Source organism: Triturus cristatus, chromosome 7 (assembly GCF_964204655.1).
Source record: "Triturus cristatus chromosome 7, aTriCri1.1, whole genome shotgun sequence".
Lineage (NCBI taxonomy): Eukaryota > Metazoa > Chordata > Amphibia > Caudata > Salamandridae > Triturus > Triturus cristatus.
This window is the reverse complement of record NC_140590.1, coordinates 143,009,679-143,032,224: the sequence shown is the minus strand read 5'-3', so window position 1 is coordinate 143,032,224 and position 22,546 is coordinate 143,009,679. Positions and strand designations below refer to the sequence as shown.

The 22,546-nt window shown below is 45.1% G+C and overlaps 1 long non-coding RNA gene across 1 annotated transcript in view; it reads left to right on the top strand.

The window, feature by feature from the left end:
- The window catches only part of LOC146809058 (uncharacterized), a 110,130-nt gene that overhangs the window by 77,663 nt on the left and 9,921 nt on the right, over nt 1–22,546 (top strand). Inside the window, exon 3 of the long non-coding RNA XR_014966317.1 lies at nt 18,858–19,107. This is a non-coding gene — a long non-coding RNA (uncharacterized LOC146809058). The remainder of the gene's footprint in view (nt 1–18,857; nt 19,108–22,546) is intronic.

Below are 22,546 nucleotides of genomic sequence, written 5' to 3'. Positions count from 1 at the left end.
CACTTACAATGGTCAAGGGTATAGTATAAAAGCGAATTAGTCCTGAATATAGAGCGGAGCCATCTACAGCCCTCACAGGCTCTGGTTCAGGTTTAGGTACTTGTGAAATTGCTAGTTTTTGCGCTAACCAAAGACATTTCCTGTTGCACCAGGGTCCAATAAAATGGATAGGATGTGTCTTTGCTTAACTGTGATTATGACTGTCATTAAAAGCATCATATGTCTTGGTATGTTTTTATTAATGTTTATTACTTGTTTTGAGATCTTTTTAGATCTTTCTCTCGAAGAGACGACCTCTTCTTTCTTCGAGATAGTTAGTTTCCCGAAGCAGATTGTTCTGGTTTCAATAATGCTACTGTTTTCTTGCTTTGAGGTTTTGCAGTACATTCTTTTGTAGAAATCAAAACCTTCTCAGGGGCTTCACTGATACACCTGGTTCTTTTAAACCAACAAAGAAGAGATTGGATCAGAAGCTGTAATATAAAAGACATCTTTTTATTTAACCTCTGAAGAGGGAAAAAATGCGTCACACAGTACTCTTAAATCACTGTATGAGACATTTTCTAAGGAGTTCAGAGAACAGGGGCATTATATACCCACACAGCGGCTGAAAAAAGGCGGTACAAGTGCACATGAGAAGAGTTATGCACATAGATGGTCATACAGAAACTGCACAGTCAACAAGTAGGAGGAGTAATATGTTGCTGACATCAGTTAGAACAGCCTGACAGTTCTATATTAGGAACAGGTGCATTCTACTAGCTAGGCCCATATGAGCATGTGCAAGACTCTGGGAGAGGGAAACAGCAAATGTCCAGCACATAGCTAACTAAAATGGCTGCCAAGTACAAAATGGCTTTCAGCTCATGCTAAGAGATTAATGCAATCTTCAACACTTTGTCAAAATGCCCCGCCTTACCGCAATACAGACACAATTTTTCCTTATGTCTCCTTTCTTTCTCCTCAAGGGACAAATGGCCTCTGATGCCACCTATTTGCATAGGTTCTGGGTCACTACCTTTAGTTTCTTTATCTTTCCTTTAACAACAAGATCAACAAATTCTCTATAATCATCAGGTAATTCTACTCTGTGTGCCAGGGAGTCCTTTAAATCATCTTTTAGAACCCTATAAAAAAATGAGGTACGTTTCTTGTCTGGCCAACCGGTTTCAGCAAGAAGACGGTTAAACGTAGTTGTTGGACTTGGCCCTTTTTGGCAGGTTCACCCCTAAACTTTTTGCCTTTTTGTGACCTGGTGTTGGTGGTTTTAGGCCTTTGGGCACTTTAGCACTCTATTCCAGTGTAAAGTGTGTGTGCTCTCTGTGTTTCATTTGTAAGGTTGGCCTGCCCTCCCATAGGAATGCATTGGGGATCCCCTGATCAGTGTGTGTCAGTGGTAATTCCTGTTATGAGAGGAGCAGTGTGGTCAAGTCTGCTATGTATGAAATTGTGTGAATAAATGCTGCGCAATGGTGTGCGCAGATTTATTGTGGCTATTTTTGAAATTCCACTTTCAGAAGTTGGCATTTCTGTGTGCTATGTGTCTGCCTGCCTGATGTGAATTGCATGTCTGGCTTGTGAGTGACAGGAGCTGGGAGGTGTGTGGCTTCAGGAGGGGCAGGATGAGTCAACGCTAGGCTGAATGGGACACGGGGGTTGAGAGTTGTGGGAGGGGTAATCCCCTGACTCTGAATAGGATGGTGCCTGCCATGCACAATATTGGCTCCGCCCCCTGTGGTGTGTCTGATCACCTAGCCCCCAACTGACAAAGAGGAAAAGGAGCTTGCAAAACAAAGTGCTCCAAATCCCCCCTGAACCAGTTGCATCTGGTTCCCCCATGCCCTGCACCACAGACAAAGGAATTCTGGGTATAAGTTTAGGGGCTGTGACCCCATGAGTTTGCTTAGTCTTGGTTCCTGATTCCTGCCAGGGCATGCTGCTGCTGGGGCCCGGGGGGCAGGAGGGGGGGCAGCCATGAGGGCTTGCCTCTCTGGGCCCTGCATTGCCCCTTCATCTCTGATGACTTTTTGGGACCCTTCTGCTTTGCTTTGACTCTGTCAGGACTGTGTGTTACTTCTGGATGTCAAGACGAACTTTTGTCCATGTAACTAGAGGAAAAGGACTTTGAAACGTCTATCCATCTTGCTGAAGCAACTACCCAAGGGCCTGTTTGAGCTTGCCTCCTGCTGAAGTCTCAGCGACATTAGACTTCACCCATCAGCCTTCCGAATTCCTATTGAGGGGAATTCTACTCACAGGTGAGGCTTCTGTCGAGAATTCCAGAGCCTCTGGGTCTACTGCAGGGAACGCGGGCTGAGAATCATCGCTATTGTGGGCCGCTGCAGCTGAGGAGCTGTTGCTGCTGAGAGCCCTCATTTGTCCGTGCTATGAGAATTATTGCTATCGCTATTGTGGGCTGCTGCAGCTGAGGAGCTGTTGCCGCTGAGAGCCCACATTTTTCTTTGCTACGAGAACCATCGCTATTGCTATTGTGGGCCGTTGCATCTGATGAGCTCTTTCCACTGAGAGCCCGCATTTGTCTGTGCTACGAGAATCAGCGCTATCGCTCTTGTGGGCCGCTGTAGCTGAGGAGCTGTTGCCGCTGAGAGCCCGCATCTGTCCATGCTACGAGAATCAGCGCTATCGCTATTGTGCGCCGCCGCAGCTGAGGAGCTGTTGCCGCTGAGAGACTGCATTTGCCGGTACTACGAGAATCATCACTATTGTGGGCCGCCGCAGCTGAGGAGCTGTTGCCACTGAGAGCCCGCATTTGCCTGTGCTACGAGAATCATCGCTATCGCTATTGTGGGCCGCCATAGCTGAGGAGCTGTTATCGCTGAGAGCCCACATTTGCCTCTGCTACGAGAATCATCGCTTTCGCTATTGTGGGCCGCTGCAGCTGAGGAGCTGTTGCCGCTGAGATCCCGCATCTATCTGTGCTACGAGAATCATCGCTATTGCTACTGTGGGCCGCTGCAGCTGAGGAGCTGTGCCGCTGAGTGCCCGACTTTAATCACCGTCTCAGGATTATTGTGAGTGCACGCCGCGGACCGCTGCAGCTGGGAGCTGTGGCTGCTGCGAGTCCGCCTGTCATCATCGCGGCTTCCTCAGGAAGCTGCGTGCCGTGCCCCTTTAAACTTCAGGTACATTGTGCATCACCGGATAGCGTAGACCCCGGCCTCGAACTAAGTTCGTTTCACACACTTTTGAGTGCTTTTATTGATTTTTAAGTGAATCTATACTTACGTGCATTGTGGCTTCTTCATTTGGTTGTAGAGGGCCCAGAGGGGCCCGTGCCTTGTGGTTGAGCAATTTCAGCTACCCCGCCTGACAGTGGGCAGCTGCAACGTTTTGGGCAGAGTTAATTTGAGAGCCCCAGAGCAGGGCCTCCGTGGTCATTTCTCAGTTGCGCCGCCGTAGCAGGCAGCTGCAACATTTCTGCCTATTTGGTCGGAGGGCACATTGGGTGCCCAGGCCTTCCTTTCCTTCACAGCTGTGCAGCACTTAGTGCCAGCTGCCACGTTTAGGTCATCATTCCTCTGGGGGCATTGTGAGAGATAGGAGTGAGATGCACTCCTTTGCCCCAGCGCAATTGCGCACATGGATCCTGCTGCATTGGCAGCGTGCCCTGACATTTTGGACACAGGGCATTTTGAGCCCCTTTGAGAAGGCCAGTTGGCCAGGGGGACTGTTAGGTTTGTAGGGCGCCAGGCCCTAATGTGATTTATGTGGTGCTAGGAAATGTGATTTCTCTAATGTGATTTTATGATTATGAGGTTGTGCATACTGTGTTTATGTTTGAGTTATTCTATACTGTGATATATGCCTTTAAATATAGTGTAGGTATGAGGTTATTCGCATACTGTGGTTTATGCTAGTGAGATTTTTCCCTACTGTGAGGCGTACCCCTAATGTGAGTTATCCTTAGGAGGTTATGGTCTAATGCGTTTAGACTTATGAGAAGATTGCATAATGTGTTTATGCTGGTGAGGTTGGCGCAGAATGTATTTCACGCCTAAATGTGATACTGTGCATAACATGGTTTGTGTTACAGGATGATGCTGAGTAGAGTGTTTGCCAGTAATTACTGGTTGTGTTCTATGTTTATTATATGTCTAAATTTACTATCTTTACTAAGTGCTGGTTCTGACAGTGGATGGAGTGGCCCTGTCATGTGTATATAATCCCCTGTAAATATTGCCCAGTGCCAGGTGGCACAGTGTATATTGTGAGATTATTATTCTAATAGGTTTTATGATAATACAAAGGCTATTTTTGACCTTGTGTGGAGTTCCTTTTGTAGTGTGCCTAGTATGTTGTTGCTGTGTGTGTGTTGCGCAAACGCTTTACACATTGCCTCCGGGATAAGCCTGACTGCTCGTGCCAAGCTACCAAGGGGGTGAGCAGGGGTTATCTTTGGCCTGTAACTCCCTTGCCCTGACTAGAGTGGTGGTTTCCCCTGGCTTTGGCGCAAGCCTTAGCCAACCAGAAATCCCATTTCTAACATTGGTGGTCAGCGGTGGGGTTAGGACGTGCGTTTGCGCAGTACCACAGCGACAACTGGTTGCACTACAAGCTCTGAATTTAGATGGTCACATATTTGGGCATTATTGTTCCTGACTTCGTTTTAAGTATCATTTTTTTAAAATATGTTTTATTGTTGCACTATGAGTTGGGTGTCCTGCCAAGGACAGAAACCAGAAAATCTGGAGGAGTTTTGTACTGCCCCTGTGCTGTCTGCTATTTCTAGGGTTGGCTTACAGTGGTTACTTAATTGGCATGGAGTAACTAGCTCGGGAGGGTAGATTATCCCCTAAGTGCAGTTGTAGTTTTCTGGAATCCCCAGTAAGGGTGGGATCCAGTGGTGACAGCAATAAGTAGTCCAGTGCAAGAAGGCGCATTCCCGGTTCCCAGTTAAGAGGGGTACAGGTTGTGTTTCAGGGGCAGTAAGATGCTGTCTCACCAGTCTTGTGGGGGGAGTGTGGATGAATGTTCTGATGCACTGGATGTTTGGGTGATTGGTTAGCATGGAAAATTGTGTTAAAGGGCTCTTCAATCTGTTTTGTCAGAGAGAATGTGCCCCATAATTGTTTTCCGGAGTCACGCCAACATCCGTTGGAGTGTGTGTAAGTTCTTTGATTCTAGGGAGCTTGCATTGGGGAGGGATACTAGAAGAATGGTGCAGGTGTCTTTCAACCCAGGGTGGTGGAAGTGATTCAGAGTAGCCCAGCTAGGTACCCTTATAAGTGACGAGGTTGTAGGGACTCACATCCTATCTCTCAGGAGAAGGAGTGAGATTGGGCTGTGTCTCAAAGTGCCCACACCTCAGGCTCCAGTATTGGATGGTTCTTAGAGGGAACACCAGGTAGAGAGCCTAGTCTGTCCTGTTGGACAGTTCTTCGAGGGGTATCTTCCTTGTTAGGTGAGCTGGGAGTGTCTGTAACCAGGCCTTCATCAGTTCTGGTGTCTGGCAGTGCCACTCCTAAGTGGAGGGTGCAGAAGTCCAGATTGAGGGGTGAGAGGGGGAAAGAGTCCCCAGTGGAAGAACCATTGGGTCATGGGCCAGCCAGAATAGCTGATCCACCAATGAGTGACCATGGTGATGCCACTTCTGTCCTGGGGCATCTTCGCGCACTGTCAGTGGGAGAGGAGGTCGTGAGCTCTGCGCCAGGCAGACTGTCACACAACACATTAGTTATGTGTCACCCTCGGGAGGGTATATGTACTCCCATGAAGTCCTGGTTCGCTGGGCATCTGAACCAAAGGGTACCGTCCCTATGTTGGAAGGGCAACTGTAATCAGTGTCCTGACCTGTTTGCCTTCTAGGGGTACCACTCCAGTTGGGAGGGTATAAGGCCTTGGAAGGGGGTGCAGAGGGTGGGAGTCCTCGCCTCTGACCCCGGTGCAGCCGGTGAATGTGGATCACAGGTAGTAGACCAGTTAATGGAGAGAGGTCCTGAACTGGTGGGAAAGTTGTGTTCTGGTGGGTGCTTCTCCTGAGAGAGTGCGGAACTCCAGAAGTAGAGGTAGGGTGAGGAGGCGCTTTGCCCGTGACATCTGGTCAGCTGGAGGGTGCGGACCCTAGGTTGAAGGATCAGTGGTAGTTTGGAACTACACTGAGAGGGAGAGAGGAGAATGGTTATTATGTGCCAGGGGTTGTTGCCCCTACTCTGTGGTTTGGCAAGGACCAGTGACATCTGGGTGGCCCTGGCCGTGGACAACTAGGGAGTAGCCTAGTTGGGCCTAAGAGGTTTTTTTTTTCCCAGAGGGAACCTCATGGGTTCAGAGTGGCGTGGAACCAGAGGGTGTCTCTGCAGTAAGGACCCGCGTCCGTGTTCTATCGCCCGAAGCAGGGAAGTTCATCAAGGTATTGATTGGTCTACCCTGCGATTTGGCTGGAAGGGGGTTGTGTTGGACTTTGCCCTTTTTGGCAGGTTCACCCCTAAACGTTTTGCCTTTTTTGTGACCTGGTGTTGGTGGTTTTAGGCAAAAACAAAGAGGAAGGTGCACCAGATAAAGAGAGTCCAGATCCAAACAAGTATCCTTAATGTTTCCTTTTATTTTCTTCTAATATGAAGAGATAAAACCCAGCCAACGCGTTTCGATCCACACTGAAACTTCTTCAAGGCTGTAGACAAGTAACATAACAACATATAAATGACATGTACAACGTATAAAGCAACAAACACCACAAAGAGATGTATGAAAAGTAAAGTTGATATTAAATCTCCATAATACGAGCGAAATCAGAAGGTTTCCAAAAATCTAAAAGCAAATATAAAAAAACTAATGATCCACATATGTCGCCTTGCGAGTCCCGAGGAAAACATAATACACTAAATTTTATACCACATATCTTAAGAATAACTGCCTTATTGTCAATGTAGTTGAAATAACCATGCAAGGGAGTACCAATACTACCACCTCTGTCTTGTAGTCGATGACACATAAGTAAAACAAAACAAGAACAAGCGGTAGGCCTGAAATTGAGTAAGGACAACAATGTATGGCTGAAGAAGCCCGTTTTCGCACAGGAACTGCCGAAAGCTGTAAAGAGCAAATACACGGACACAGGAAGAAGCCTGAAGGTAGTGCCTACTTAATTGAAAAGGGGTATAATATAACCCATTCCACGGTATGTCTCAAACTTCAAAGTTACTATCCTAAGAATAACAAGTAAATAGCATTGGAAAAAGTTCATTTATAAAGAATAAGACACGCTCGTACCTAGGAAGTCCCATGTTCCGAAAGACCGGGGGAATAATAAATCCACGCGGCGAAAATGTTCGTGTCGTGCCCCATTCAGTTCGAAAGATATAAGCACAGGAAGTGTCAGTCATATGACCGTCAGCCACATCCCATACCTCGCGATCTTTTGATTCGAGAGAAAAAAAGGGGTATGGAAAAAAGAGACGCCATGTTGAAACAATGAAACATGTCGTATGGTTTATAGGTATGCCCGCTATTTGGACTAGTTGGTGAGTCCCATGTCAAACAATAAAAAGCATATTGGTGTCAAAGAAATCTTTTGCGGGGGAGGAGCCAAGATGGCGACCGGGACGGCAGCGTAGACTCCCGGCTCCGTGAATCTCCGCATCCCGCACGGATATCCTGCATGAGATCCTCAGCCTGCGCTACGCGCTCGTATTTGTGAATGAGAGCGGCAACCGACCGTGTGACTCCGAAGTTTCTGGCGGCGGTACCGCCGGAGAAATGTGCCTTTGAAATTTGCGGCCCGTGCAGCCCTGGAGCCAGGACCTCGAGTGGACGCCTTGGCCGGGTGGCAGTTCAACAACAGCGGCCTGTGGTGACTGGGTGGAGTCGGACCACCGGAGCGGTGCACACCTCGGCTTACATTTCGCCGTGGTCGTCCCTACCGCTAAGCGTAGCGGACCGAGTGCATGCCCGGGGTGGCAATTCTGAGATTATCCGGTGATTGCCCCTGCCTTTGACGGTGAGCTGTCCGGACGCCGCCCGTAACTCGCCCTGATTCTTGCGGGCTGCTCCCGGATTTTCGCGGGCGCTGGTCCGTGGTGGGGACGACTGTTGCCCGTGACCACACAACGGATAATTTTTGCCTGCCCCCGGAACCCTGTTTCCAGCGACGTGGACCTTGAGGCGCTTGTCCCTGGGTCCCGGTCCCAATACGGGTCGGGCCTACCCGGTGGCCATCTTGTTATGATGAGGCCTACCATCCTGTCCACCGGGTCACAGCAGGATTGGGAGTGTGTGACTTTTGGGAGTGTGGCGGAGCGATCGCAGAGAGCTGTGCTGGGGTACGGCGACCTCCTCGAGGCTCTCGGTGCCCTTCATTCCACCTTGGTTTATGGCATCGGGGTCTTGGGGAGTAAGCTCGATGGTGTGGCATCAGCGTCGGGACAGTTGCGGCCTGCCTGTCCTCAGGTACACAGGGACTTCCCACACTGCACACAGGAGGACAATGTCGCGGCCACCCCTGAGATTAATGAACAGCTGGAAACTCCGGACAGTATGCTTCCGTGTGATCGGCTGGCTGTGGGTCTGATCTGTTCCGGAGGTATTGGACCTGAGTGGGAGGTGGTGGCCTCGTCCCGTGCACGGCCTCCGGCGACCCAGGGAAAATTCAAGCAACAGTTGTCTGCTCTGGCTGATTCCGCCTTCCTGGACCTTGTGTGCAGTGCAGATCCTGGGGCAACACTGGGAAAGATGTCACTCCATGATGCGGACTGTGTTGGTACTCAAAGACTTCCACCCCACCTGTGTGCGTCGCGTCCCGGTCGTTTTTGGACACTCCTTTACCTTGTAACATTGGACATGGCGCTGGGTCGAGGGGTATGCATGGGCAGATTTGCAAAGAGTGGTCAAGGATAAGGCGGATCCTTCAGGGATGGTCATCTAGTAGACGGGCGGGCTCAGGGGTTGCGTGCTCTCATGGCATAGCTATTAGTATAATTGGTGCATAATGCTCCCCATCTTTCTTTGACATGGTCGATTTTGTGCTGCTTACTGTTTGCCTTGGGGAAAACTTACCGTGCGGGAGGGAGAAGCCGGGGGCATGTTTTGAAGGCCCTCCTCCAGTTTATTAATACTCCCTCTACCCCCCCGTCTGGTGGGATTCTTTTCTTACTCCCTTTTCTCTGTTCTTCTATATTTCGGGTCTGGTTCCAGGGCGACAGGCACACTGCTGGGGGGGGGGGCCGTACTCATCTGCAGAGGTGCAGGGTGGGGGGTTGGGGAAGGGGATTCTTTAGTCTTTACCCTTTTTTTTTTTTTCCATGGCCTCCTTTTTTTTTTTTCTCTGATTCTTCTTTGTTTTTCTTTCTGGGATCAGCGTGGTACAACTCCTTTGTTGTGAAGCATTGCTTTTTCATGTGTGCCACAATTTCCGGGGTGTTTTCTGGGCTTTAGGGCATGGGACTGCAGGCGCAACTGGTCATGACACTTCTCTACATCCTGCACTTCCTGTTTTAGCGCCATTGACTCGATAGATTGCCGTTTATTGTTTACGTTTGTTATTCTGCCTGCCATTTTTCGCTGCTGGGAAATTGTTTGGCACCTGATCCTTTCGTCTTTCCCTATTATAAAATGAAAGCCTTCTTAATCCTGGTGTCCTACTTGCGCCATTCACTGGCCGAGAATATATTAGCATGGAGATTCTGCTCCCCGAGGTTCTGCCTGTGTCAACATTGGATCTTTGTTGCTTTGACTGCTTAGCGGCCGGCCCCGGGGGGTTGTAGGCCCATACTTGTTATTGGTTGAAATGCTAATAAAGGTTTTTCAAAAAAAAAAAAAAAAAAAGAAATCTTTTGCAAGGAGATTAATTAATTTGATCAAATAATGAGCCCGATAATGGGACGAATTTATGAGTCACATATCACACGATATTTATAGTCGGAAAAAAGATAGAAAAACACGAAGATTATTAGAAAAAAGGGGTGGGAGCGCCATGGTAAAACGGTGGTGCAACTCATCGCAAGATTCTCCCCAACATCGAAGAGCATGCCATTTTCAACGGAATTAGAAAAGGGGTTCCAATTCTATCGCGAAACCAAAGAGCAATAGGCCTGCATAAAATACTCAAAATCAAACATTCTTTTGGATATTAATCAACATGCCTATGGGAAGTGAGAGAGGTGGGCCGCCACACAACAATAAAAGAAAGAAAGAACCCAGAAAACATCAGGGCAACCGAAAATAAAGAAAAGAAAACGGCCTTACAAGAAAGCCAAAAAAAGAGGGCTCTAGAAACTATATTAAAGGTCATAGGATGGAGAGTTACATTGCACTACTGTACCTGAATGTAACAACATATCCATGAAAGAAAAAATATAAATAGTTTGTTTAGAGGAAGAAATGCATTTCAGAATCAGAATTGTGGCCCTGCGTGATGGCTCGCAAGCGACAAATCCACTTTGATTCTAATTGTCTGAGTGCCAATTCACGATTCGTGCCCCTCTTGCTTATAGGTACATGATCAATGCCGTGAAACCAGAAGAGATTACTGCCATTATGTTTGTTATTATAGTGTTCAGTAATAGGGTATCTGATATCCCTATTGATTAATGCTCTCCTATGTTCTTGTATTCGAATTTTTAAACATCTTGTGGTGTTCCCCACGTATATGATGTTACATTCACATCCCAAAATGTATACCACATGAGTGGTATTACAGTTGATGAAGTGGGTGATGTTATAAATCCGTGGACTGTTAAAGGAAAAGGACGTTGTCCTATTTTTTCCACTACTGCAAATATTGCACAGACTACAAGTGAAAAAACCATTAGGTTTCTTGGGTATCCAATTTCCATTTCTTGGAGGAGTCACGACATAACTGGGGCAGAGTTGTTTTCTCAAAGAGGTCCCCCTTCGGTATGTGATAGCAGGCCTATTTGTAATGCAATCCTTTAGTCCAGGCATTGAAGAAAGGAGATGCGAATTTTTGCGTAAAGCATTAAAGATGTTATTGCTATTGGTAGTATATTGGGTAATAAACCTCATTTTGTTGTCATTTTTTAGAGTCCCCCGTGCAGAGGGAGTGTCAAGTAATGTAGAGTCCCTATTTGTACAGAGGATTCTCTGTTCAGCTTTATCTAGCAATTTGTTGCTGTATTCTCATGTGGTATACATTTTGGGATGTGAATGTAACATCATATACGTGGGGAGCACCACAAGATGTTTAAAAATTCGAATACAAGAACATAGGAGAGCATTAATCAATAGGGATATCAGATACCCTATTACTGAACACTATAATAACAAACATAATGGCAGTAATCTCTTCTGGTTTCACGGCATTGATCATGTACCTATAAGTAAGAGGGGCACAAATCGTGAATTGGCACTCAGACAATTAGAATCAAAATGGATTTGTCGCTTGCGAGCCATCACGCAGGGCCACAATTCTGATTCTGAAATGCATTTCTTCCTCTAAACAAACTATTTATATTTTTTCTTTCATGGATATGTTGTTACATTCAGGTACAGTAGTGCAATGTAACTCTCCATCCTATGACCTTTAATATAGTTTCTAGAGCCCTCTTTTTTTGGCTTTCTTGTAAGGCCGTTTTCTTTTCTTTATTTTCGGTTGCCCTGGTGTTTTCTGGGTTCTTTCTTTCTTTTATTGTTGTGTGGCGGCCCCCCTCTCTCACTTCCCATAGGCATGTTGATTAATTTCCAAAAGAATGTTTGATTTTGAGTATTTTATGCAGGCCCATTGCTCTTTGGTTTTGCGATAGAATTGGAACCCCTTTTCTAATTCTGTTGAAAATGGCATGCTCTTCGATGTTGGGGAGAATCTTGCGATGAATTGCACCACCGTTTTACCATGGCTCCCACCCCTTTTTTCTAATAATCTTCGTGTTTTTCTATCTTTTTTCCGACTATAAATATCGTGTGATATGTGACTCATTAATTTGGCCCATTATCGGGCTCATTATTTGATAAAATTAATTAATCTCCTTGCAAAAAATTTCTTTGACACCAATATGCTTTTTAATGTTTGACATGGGACTCACCAACTAGTCCAAATAGCGGGCATACCTATAAACCATACGACATGTTTCATTGTTTCAACATGGCGTCTCTTTTTTCCATACCCCTTTTTTTCTCTCGAATCAAAAGATCGCGAGGTATGGGATGTGGCTGACGGTCATATGACTGACACTTCCTGTGCTTTCGAACTGAATGGGGCACGACACGAACATTTTCGCCGCGTGGATTTATTATTCCCCCGGTCTTTCGGAATATGGGACTTCCTAGGTACGAGCGTGTCTTATTCTTTATAAATGAACTTTTTCCAATGCTATTTACTTGTTATTCTTAGGATAGTGACTTTGAAGTTTGAGACATACAGTGGAATGGGTTATATTATACCCCTTTCAAATTAAGTAGGCACTACCTTCAGGCTTCTTCCTGTGTCCGTGTATTTGCTCTGCTGCTCTGATTCTTCTTTGTTTTTCTTTCTGGGATCAGCGTGGTACAACTCCTTTGTTGTGAAGCATTGCTTTTTCATGTGTGCCACAATTTCCGGGGCGTTTTCTGGGCTTTAGGGCATGGGACTGCAGGCGCAACTGGTCATGACACTTCTCTACATCCTGCACTTCCTGTTTTAGCGCCATTGACTCGATAGATTGCCGTTTATTGTTTACGTTTGTTATTCTGCCTGCCATTTTTCGCTGCTGGGAAATTGTTTGGCACCTGATCCTTTCGTCTTTCCCTATTATAAAATGAAAGCCTTCTTAATCCTGGTGTCCTACTTGCGCCATTCACTGGCCGAGAATATATTAGCATGGAGATTCTGCTCCCCGAGGTTCTGCCTGTGTCAACATTGGATCTTTGTTGCTTTGACTGCTTAGCGGCCGGCCCCGGGGGGTTGTAGGCCCATACTTGTTATTGGTTGAAATGCTAATAGCTTTCGGCAGTTCCTGTGCGAAAACGGGCTTCTTCAGCCATACATTGTTGTCCTTACTCAATTTCAGGCCTACCGCTTGTTCTTGTTTTGTTTTACTTAAGTGTCATTGACTACAAGACAGAGGTGGTAGTATCGGCACTCCCTTGCATGGTTATTTCAACTACATTGACCATAAGGCAGTTGTTCTTAAGATATGTGCTATAAAATTTAGTGTATTATGCTTTCCTCGGGACTCGCAAGGTGACATATGTGGATCATTAGTTTTTTTATATCTGCTTTTAGATTTTTGGAACCCTTCTGATTTCGCTCGTATTATGGAGATTTAATATCAACTTTACTAAACCGACAAACTTGTTGACTTGGAGGCTTGATATATAAAACCTTTTTTCTAAGACTAACACTCAAATTTTGGGTAAGTCCTTTTTGATTTACATCTTGAAACTATTTTGCCTGGTAATTGTCACGATCATACTAAATGTTTTATTTTACTATTGGACTTATATATTCCTCTGTTTTTAATTATTAAAGCGGGTTGTTCAGACTTAGAAACACATCCTAGCCTTCTAAACATCACTGCCTTTGAAATGTAACAATAGTTTTCACAACTTGGAGCGATTCTGGACTTGGTATTTTTGCTTTATTATTTTCTTATTTTAAAATAGGCATCGTTAGCCATTCGAGTGTCGTATATATCTAGGACTCTCTAATTTCCGTCTAAGAACTACTAGGCTTGGTTTTCAATATACATATATCTATATATTGTTTTTACATTAGATTTTCGACTTTGGGAATTTTCCATACCCATGGGATTATGCCATACTGTATTTTGTACTTGAATGACGCAAAGAACTTATTCGTGGTGAGTGTCGGGATATTTTTATCTTTATCGTTATTGTTATGATTATCAAATTATCACCCCTATATCATTATCTCTCCCTTTCCTTTCCTTTCACCATCCCTCCCCTTTCTTGGCTGCCCTTAACATGGAATTTATGTATACGGACTATTGCAGATTTGCCTTGATCTCTGTTGTTGTTGTTTTCTTTTCTATTTCTCTTAAAAATAAATAAATTGACCTGGACATGAACCAACGAAATATAACTGGCTAGTTATAAACATGAATTAGGACTTAGAACTAATTAGGACAGGTCCTTTTGGAACATGCTCATAGTATATTCGTGTGTTACGTTTTTAGATATGTAAATATACATGTTTGTTTTAGATGTCTTATGTATATACTATCTTGAATAATTTATATATGTGCCATGTTTTACGGCTTTTGTGCGTTCTGATCTCTGTATCTACAGTTTGTATATATATTTTTTAATATATCTCTTTGTGGTGTTTGTGGCTTTATACGTTGTACATGTCATTTATATGTTGTTATGTTACTTGTCTACAGCCTTGAAGAAGTTCCAGTGTTGGCTGGGTTTTATCTCTTCATATTGGAAGAAAATAAAAGGAAACATTAAGGATACTTGTTTGGATCTGACTCTCTTTATCTGGTGCACCTTCCTCTTTGTTTTTTCCTCGTTTCAAATGAACCTAAGTGGAGTTGTTCTACGACGCACTCCGGAAGACTTGTGCACAGGAATGAAATATCAATTCTGAGACTTTGGGATTTTAAGTGCTAAACCAGTAGTCAGTCGTAGTTTTTCTTGGTGGTTTTAGGCCTCTGGGCACTTTAGCACCGTGGTCCATTATAAAGTGCGTGCGCTCTCTGTGTTAAATTTGTAAGGTTGGCCTGCCCTCCCATAGGAATGCATTGGGTATCCCCTGATCAGTGTCTGTCAGTGGTAATTCCTGTTATGAGAGGAGCAGTATGGTCAAGTCTGGTACGTATGAATTTGTGTGAATAAATGTGCGCAGATTTATTGTGGTTATTTTAGAAATGCCACTTTCAGAAGTTGGCATTTCTGTGTGCTATGTGTCTGCCTGCCTGATGTGAATTGCATGTCTGGCTTGTGAGTGAAAGGAGCTGGAAGGTGTGTGTGGCTCCAGGAGGGTCAAGATGAGTCAGTGCTAGGCTGAATGGAACACCGGGGCTGAGAGTTGTGGGAGGGGTAATCCCCTGACTCTCAATAGGATGGTGCCTGCCCAGTACAATGCTGACTCCGCCCCCTGTGGTGTGTCTGATCAGCTAGCCCCCACCTGACAAAGGGGAAAAGGAGCTTGCAAAACAAAGTGCTCCAAATCCCCCTGAACCAGTTGCATCTGGTTCCCCCATGCCCTGCACTACAGACAAAAGAATTCTGGGTATAAGTTTAGGGGCAGTGACCCCATGAGGTTGTTCAGTCTTGGTTCCTGATTCATGCAGGGGCGTGCTGCTGCAGGGGGCCAAGGGGGGGGGGCTGCCATGAGGGCTTGCGTCTCTGGGCCCCGCATTGCCCCTTCATCTCGGAGGTCTTTTTGGGACACTTCTGCTTTGCTTTGACTCTTCCAGGACTGTGTGTTACTTCTGGATGTCAAGACGAACTTCTGTCCATGTAACTAGAGAGAAAGGTCTTTGAAACTTCTATCCATCTTGCTGAAGCAACTACCCAAGGGCCTGATTTGAGCTTGCCTCCTGCTGAAGTCTCAGGGACATTAGACTTCACCCATCAGCCTTCTGAATTCCTATTGAGGGGGATTCTACTCGCAGGTGAGGCTTCTGTAGAGAATTCCAGAGCCTCTGGGTCTACTGCGGGGAACGTGGGCTGAGAATCATTGCTATCGCTATTGAGGCCGCTGCAGCTGAGGAGCTGTTGCCGCTGAGAGTCCGCATCTGTCTGTGCTACGAGACTCAGCACTATCGCTATAGTGGGCCACTGCAGCTGAGGAGCTGTTGCCGCTGAGAGCCCGCATCTATCCGTGCTACGAGAATCATCACTATCGCTATTGTGGACCGCTGCAGCTGAGGAGCTGTGCCTCTGAGTGCCCGCCATTAATCACCGTCTCAGGATCATCATGAGTGCACGCCGCGGACCACTGCAGCTGGGAGCTGTGGCCACTGCGAGTCCACCTGTCATCATCGCGGCTTCCTCAGGAAGCTGCGTGCCGTGCCCCTTTAAACTTCAGGTACATTGTGCATCACCAGGTCGCGTAGACCCCGGCCTCGAACTAAGTTCGTTTTGCATGCATTTGAGTGCTTTTATTGCTTTTCAAGTGTATCTATACTTACGTGCATTGTGGCTTCTTGATTTGGTTGTAGAGGGCCCAGAGGGGCCCATGCCTGTGGATGAGCAATCTCAGACGCCCCACCTGACAGTGAGCAGCTGCAACGTTTTGGGCAGAGTTAATTCGAGAGCCCCAGAGCAGGGCCTTTGTGGTCATTTCTCAGTTGCGCCGCCGTAGCGGGCAGCTGCAAGGCTTCTGCCTATTTGGTCAGGGGGCACATTGGGCGCCCAGGCCTTCTTTCCTTCACAGCTGTGCATCACTTAGTGCCAGCTGCCACATTTAGGCCATCATTCCTCTGGGGGCATTGTGTGAGAGAGGAGTGAGATGCATTCCTCTGCCCCAGCGCAATTGTGCACATGGATCCTGCTGCATTGGCAGCACACCCTGGACACAGGGCATTTTGAGCCCCTTTGAGAAGGTCAGTTGGCCAGGGGGACTGTTAGGTTTGTAGGGCGCCAGGCCCTTATGTGATTTATGTGGTGCTAGGAAATGTGATTTATCTGCTATAATATACGTACCCTGTGTTATGCCTCTAATGTGGTTTTATGATTATTAGGTTGTGCACACTGTGTTTATATTTGAGGTATTCTATACTGTGATATATGCCTCTAAATATGGTATAGGTATGAGGGTATTTGCATACTGTGGGTTATGCTAGTGAAATTATTCCCTACTGTGAGGTATACCCCTAATGTGAGTTATGCCTAGGAGGTTATGGTCTAATGCGTTTAGTCTTATGAGAAGATTGCATAATGTGTTTATGCTGGTGAGGTTGGCGCAGAATGTATTTCACGCCTAAATGTGATATTGTGGATAATATGGTTTGTGTTACAGGATGATGCTGAGTACAGTGTTTGCTAGTAATTACTGGTTGTGTTCCATGTTTATTATATGTCTACATTTACTATCTTTACTAAGTGATGGTTCTGACAGTGGCCCGAGTGGCCCTGTTATGTGTATATAATCCCCTGTAAATATTGCCCAGTGCCAGGTGGCACAGTGTATATTGTGTGATTACTATTCTAATGTATTTTTTGATAATACAAAGGCTACTTTTGATATAACCTTGTGTGGAGTTCCTTTTGTGGTGTGCCTAGTATGTTGTTGCTGTGTGTGTGTGTTGCTCAAATGCTTTACACATTACCTCCGGGATAAGCCTGACTGCTCGTGCCAAGCTACCAAGGTGGGGAGCAGGGGTTATCTTTGGCGTGTAACTCCCTTGCCCTGACTAGAGTGGGGGTTTCTGCCTGGCTTTGGCGCAAGCCTTAGCCAACCAGAAATCCCATTTCGAACAGTAGTGATATATGTGAGGTCTTTGGTTCCTTGACGAAGATTTAAAAGCTCATTGTCACTGGATTGTACAAAAACATGATGAGCAAAAAAATGTGTCCTTGTGTCTTTGAAGTTATCAACATTTTGTAAAAGGGGGGTCATTAGAATTTACCAAAGGAATAGCCCGATTGGCAGCTACTCCACCTAAGTATGAAATCACGAACGCAGTTTTTGCAGTGTCAGAATTAAACACTTGGGGAATACAAAGAAAGTGGAGTTGACATTGGCTCATAAAAGCCACAAACCAGGAACTATCTCCTGTAAACCGTTTTGGGTTTGCTAAAGGAACTGGGGTAAGTGACACAACAGTAACTTGCATAGGTTGATCAGACTGCTCTGAACTAGTGTTAGAAGAATGTGGAATAAACTTAGGGGGTGTCAAGATAGGACGTGTATCCGCACCTTATGGTTCTCTCCATTGCCTGAACCCTGCCCTGCTCTCAGTTAATTCGTCTCGGAGAACTTGGTTCTCATGTTTTAATTGGTGTATCTCGACTTGTAGTTCCCTAATAACCTCAGTGAGATGTGAGAGTTGTGACCTCTCCTCAGAGAATTCCATGTTTGATCGTCATCAGCAAGAGCGTAGTGAGGTTTAGTCTTCTGTCAAGGAAGGCACTCACCTGTTCTCCTTGCTCTAGCTGATGATGATCTAACCCCAGTCCTCCCGTAAACTCCCCGAGGGCCAGAAATAAGAAACTACTCTTGTACTGGGGAAAGGAGGAATGGGAATGAGAGAGAGAAAAATGTAGACTATTCCTGGTGTGGTGCGATACCTCTGTGATTTCTGAACCGCTTTCTTCAACAGGAGTTGAATCAGAAGGATCGTTCTCCAGAACGCAGGAAGATTTCTTGTGATGTTCTAATTAAAAAAACAATATATATACAGTAATGTTAGCAGGGAATTATTCAACTCTAATGTCAAGTATTATTTTCAAAAGAATAATTTCAATACCTAGAATAACATTTGTTCTCCTGAATACTCTCAGGTATGCATCTTTTAGTTTAGACAACTGTATTAATCTTCAGTTTTTTCATTCTGCAAGCACAAAACAAACCATAAGAAAATAGCCCTGGTGCATGTTACATCTGACTGAATAATAAAGCAAATGATCGGTTTGTTTCAGTCATAAATTGCCATACCTTTCAGAATATTTTGTATCACTTATAAAATCTCCCATAACAATTTTTGAGTTCTTAGCAAGTTCCTGTGATTACTTGTTTGATAGTTTAATCGAAGTGTTCCTTTTTTATGGGTTTTCTCCTAGGATAAATGTCTTCAAAAACAAAGTAATTCAAGCTTCTTTATACTATCTTTTCTTGGATAAACTTCTCCCAAAAATAATTAGTTCAAGCGCCTTTCATGAATTCTTTTGTTTAAATCAGTTTTTGTTACAGAAATGTTAATGTAATAACTCACCTGTAGTTTGTATCTATTTGCGTGGGAATTTAACTCATCTGTTTTTGTTTTCTTCTTTTTCAGATTCGTGACACCGGAAGATCTCCAGGGGAAGCAGAAGATCCGGTTTAGAGAGGGAAGAGCAGCCTACGCCGGAAACAACACCGAGGACCATCGTATGAATGAGGGAGGATCGCCGAAGATGACAGGAGGCTCTGGAGGGGGCTGAGAACGCCGCCGGAGATCGCAGCACAGAACCTGAGGGCGTCGCCGAAGACCACAGCGCTGGAAAGGAGAATCGGCTGCCACTGACGAGTCCATGCTCATCCTGAAGGTGCGAGCGGTTTAAATACCCTTCTCCGCTCGCACTTGTTTCTGTTGGCTTGTGTTCCACGTTTTTTCCGTTAACACGTTGAATATTAATCACCGATGAACAGAAGTATCGTTCACGTGTCTCTTCTGCTTTTTGGTCTTGATGCTTGACGCGTGAGGCAAACACTTGCTGCAAACTTAACTGCCTTCACGTGCAAACTTTACATAATAAGTCATTATGTTTTAGCATGTTGCAATCTCAAGAACTCTCATATAAGCATGTGAGCTTTTACTAAAAGAGGAAGTCAATGTTCATATCTTCTGAGTCAAAGTAACATAAATAAAGCACTGAACAACAGACGCTCCAGCAGCATGTTACAAATAGTTTACAGTATGAGATGTATACTGTTATATAAATTACCACAATCATACTAAGGGATGAAAAATTGTTTAATACTTAAACACTTCAGGACTTTAAGAAGGTCTAGCATGAGTGAGAACCTTGGGTTGTGGGTGAGGGCTTGGGTGATTATGACAAACAACCTATTACAGGTCCGCCTTTCCTCGATCTTGTTTGCCACATCACTTTCTAAATGACGCATCACTCATGGGATGGGGTGTACACTTAGAGGAACTCACAGTACAGGGACTATGGGAGACCAAATAATTGGGTCTCCACATGAGCTACCTAGAGATTCAAGCTGTTCACCTAGCATTGTCAGCCTTCCTTGATCACCTAATCGGTAAGGTTGTCCTAGTCACAATATGACTGTCATGAACTATGGAGGGACACGCTCTCTACAGCTATCTGACCTATCTTAGACCATTTGGCACTGGGCTCTCCATCACAACATTCCTCTGTTAGCAGTGTTCCTTCTGGGAATAGAGAACAGTTTTGCTGACCTCCTCAGCAGGATAAGGCAAAAATTCCACGAGTGAGAGCTCCATCCGCAACTCCTCCTCCCATGCTTCCACAAATGGGGGTTCCTACAATTGTATGTGTTTGCAACCGCGCATAGCGCCAAATGCCCAAACTTCTCCTCCAGGTTCCCACACCCACAATCCAGCAGCAATGCACTATGGATGAATTGGTCAGGAACACTTGCCTATGCTTTTCCTCCTCTCCTTCTCCTTCCATTTCAGGTTCAGAAGCTCAGGCAAACATCTCTCACATTCATACTGGTTGCTCCCATATGGGCTTGTCAGCCCTGGTACACAATGTTACTGAACCGCTCTATAATTTCCCATGAGAAGCACCCCAACAGGCTAACTATCTCACTCAGAACCATGGGGACATCAGGCACCCTGACCCTAAATCTCTCAACCTGGTGATCTGGCTACTGAGGTTATAGAGTTTGGATACATCAATATCCCACAAGAACGTATGACAATTCTTAAAGAAGCCAATAGACATACCACTCAAGCATGCTATGCTGCTAAATGGAAAAGGTTTGTATACTATTGGCACTCAAAGCAAACTAATCTATTTGATGCCACAGCACAAAGCATTGTCTGTTACTTGCTTAATTTACAGCTCTCTGGTCTAGAATTTGCCTCCTGAAGGTTACATCTGGCCTTAGTAGCTTTCGGTGTTCAAAATAGGCAACACATATCTTTACTCAAAATACCCAAAATTAAGGCCTTCAAGTAGGTTATAAAAGAGTAATTCCACCACGGAGTCCAACTGCACCCTCATGGAATCTTAACATTTTTCTTATATGACTCATGGGCCTTCCATTTGAGCCTCTTCATACCTGCCCCTTCAATTTATCTCTCACTCAGATGTGTTAGTGAGCTCCAGGCATTAACCTTGGAAGAAACATTCTTCCAGCTCCACAGAGACCTCTGCACCAACCCCAAATTCCTTCCAAAGGTCATCTCTCATTTCCAACTCAATCAATCATTTTAGTTACTGTTTTTTTCCCCTCCACAAGACTCATTTGCAGAGAGAGCTCTCCATATATTAGATGTCAAAATACCCCTCATGTACTAAATTGATAGGACTATAACTTTTAGTAACGCTAAACAACTGTTTATTGCTTTCTCACCACCTCAGAAAGGAAAGCCTATATCCAAATCAGGCATTGCCAGATGAATAGTTAATTGCATTCAAACATGTTATGCTAAAGCAAAAAGAACTCTACCTACGCCACCTAGAGCCCACTCAACTCGAAAGAAAGGAGCCTCTATGGTTTTCTGAGAAAAACATTCCAATAGCTTACATATGTAAAACAGCCACATGCTCTAAACCACACACTTTCACTAAGCATTATTGTGTGGATGTTCTAGCATGCTAACAAGGTATCCTAGGTCAGGCAGTGCTATGTCCACTTTTCCAAGCAACAGCAACACCCACAGGTTAGACACCACTACTCAGGAGGACTGCTTCATAGACTATGCAAAGCATGTATATCTACAGCCTCACATGGCCCAAACAGAATATATTACTTACCCTGTAAGCATCTGTTCATGGCATGTAATGCTGTAGATTCACATATGCCCATCATCCTTCCCAGACACTAGTGGCATTGGCAGTTTCTTTTCTCTTTTCTATGCATGGCCATCTCTTTACTTTCCACTTACTTTCGCACTCCTTTCTCACCCACCTGCGGGAAAACTGTCTAACAATTAAGTCAATGCCCATGTTCATAACCACCAAGAGGAGGAGTTGCTCTACCTTGTGACGCGAAAGACTTCTTTGAACAAAAACAACTTGCATACATCCGGATCCAACAATAGATGGCAGGAGTGTGCAAAGCATGTGTATCTAAAGCACTGCATGCCACAAATAGGTGCTTAATGGTGAGTGACATATTCCTTACTTTGCACATATACATATTGTTAGAAATTGGGTTTCTGGTTGGCATAGGTGTGTACCCTGTCAAAGTAGGAACCACAATCCACACCGGAGTAAGTCACAAAAATTCTCTATATTAACCTGTGCTCACACCCTTGTAACTTGGAACACATTGTAGCAGCCAGGCTTAACTTACGAGGCAATGTGTATGTGTGCAACACTTAAAACAGTAAAACAGTGAAAACCCTACCCAAAAAGATACCGCCCAGTTAGAAAAATAGAGTTTTATAAATAAAACAAGACCAAAACGACAAAAGCCCAATACATAGATCTTGAGATAAGAAACTTTAAAGAATCAATTGAATATAGCACCAAAAAGCACTGAGCGCCAACAAGAGACATCTCGTTGCGCTGGACCGAGACAAAGTCACAAATTCAGGTCGACCGCTATGGAGCGTGGGCTGGCTATAGGGGGACCAGATTTGGCTCACTGAACAAAAGTACCCTGGTTTGCGAGGCTTTGACGTCAGACACACTGAGTGCAGGCGAGCTGATGGGTCAACTTCAATCCTGCAGCGATTGCAATTCAGTGCACACTGAAAATGATGCACTGTACAGCAGCAATGCGTCGGTGTCTCTCCTCGCAACAGCGGCAACGTTTTGT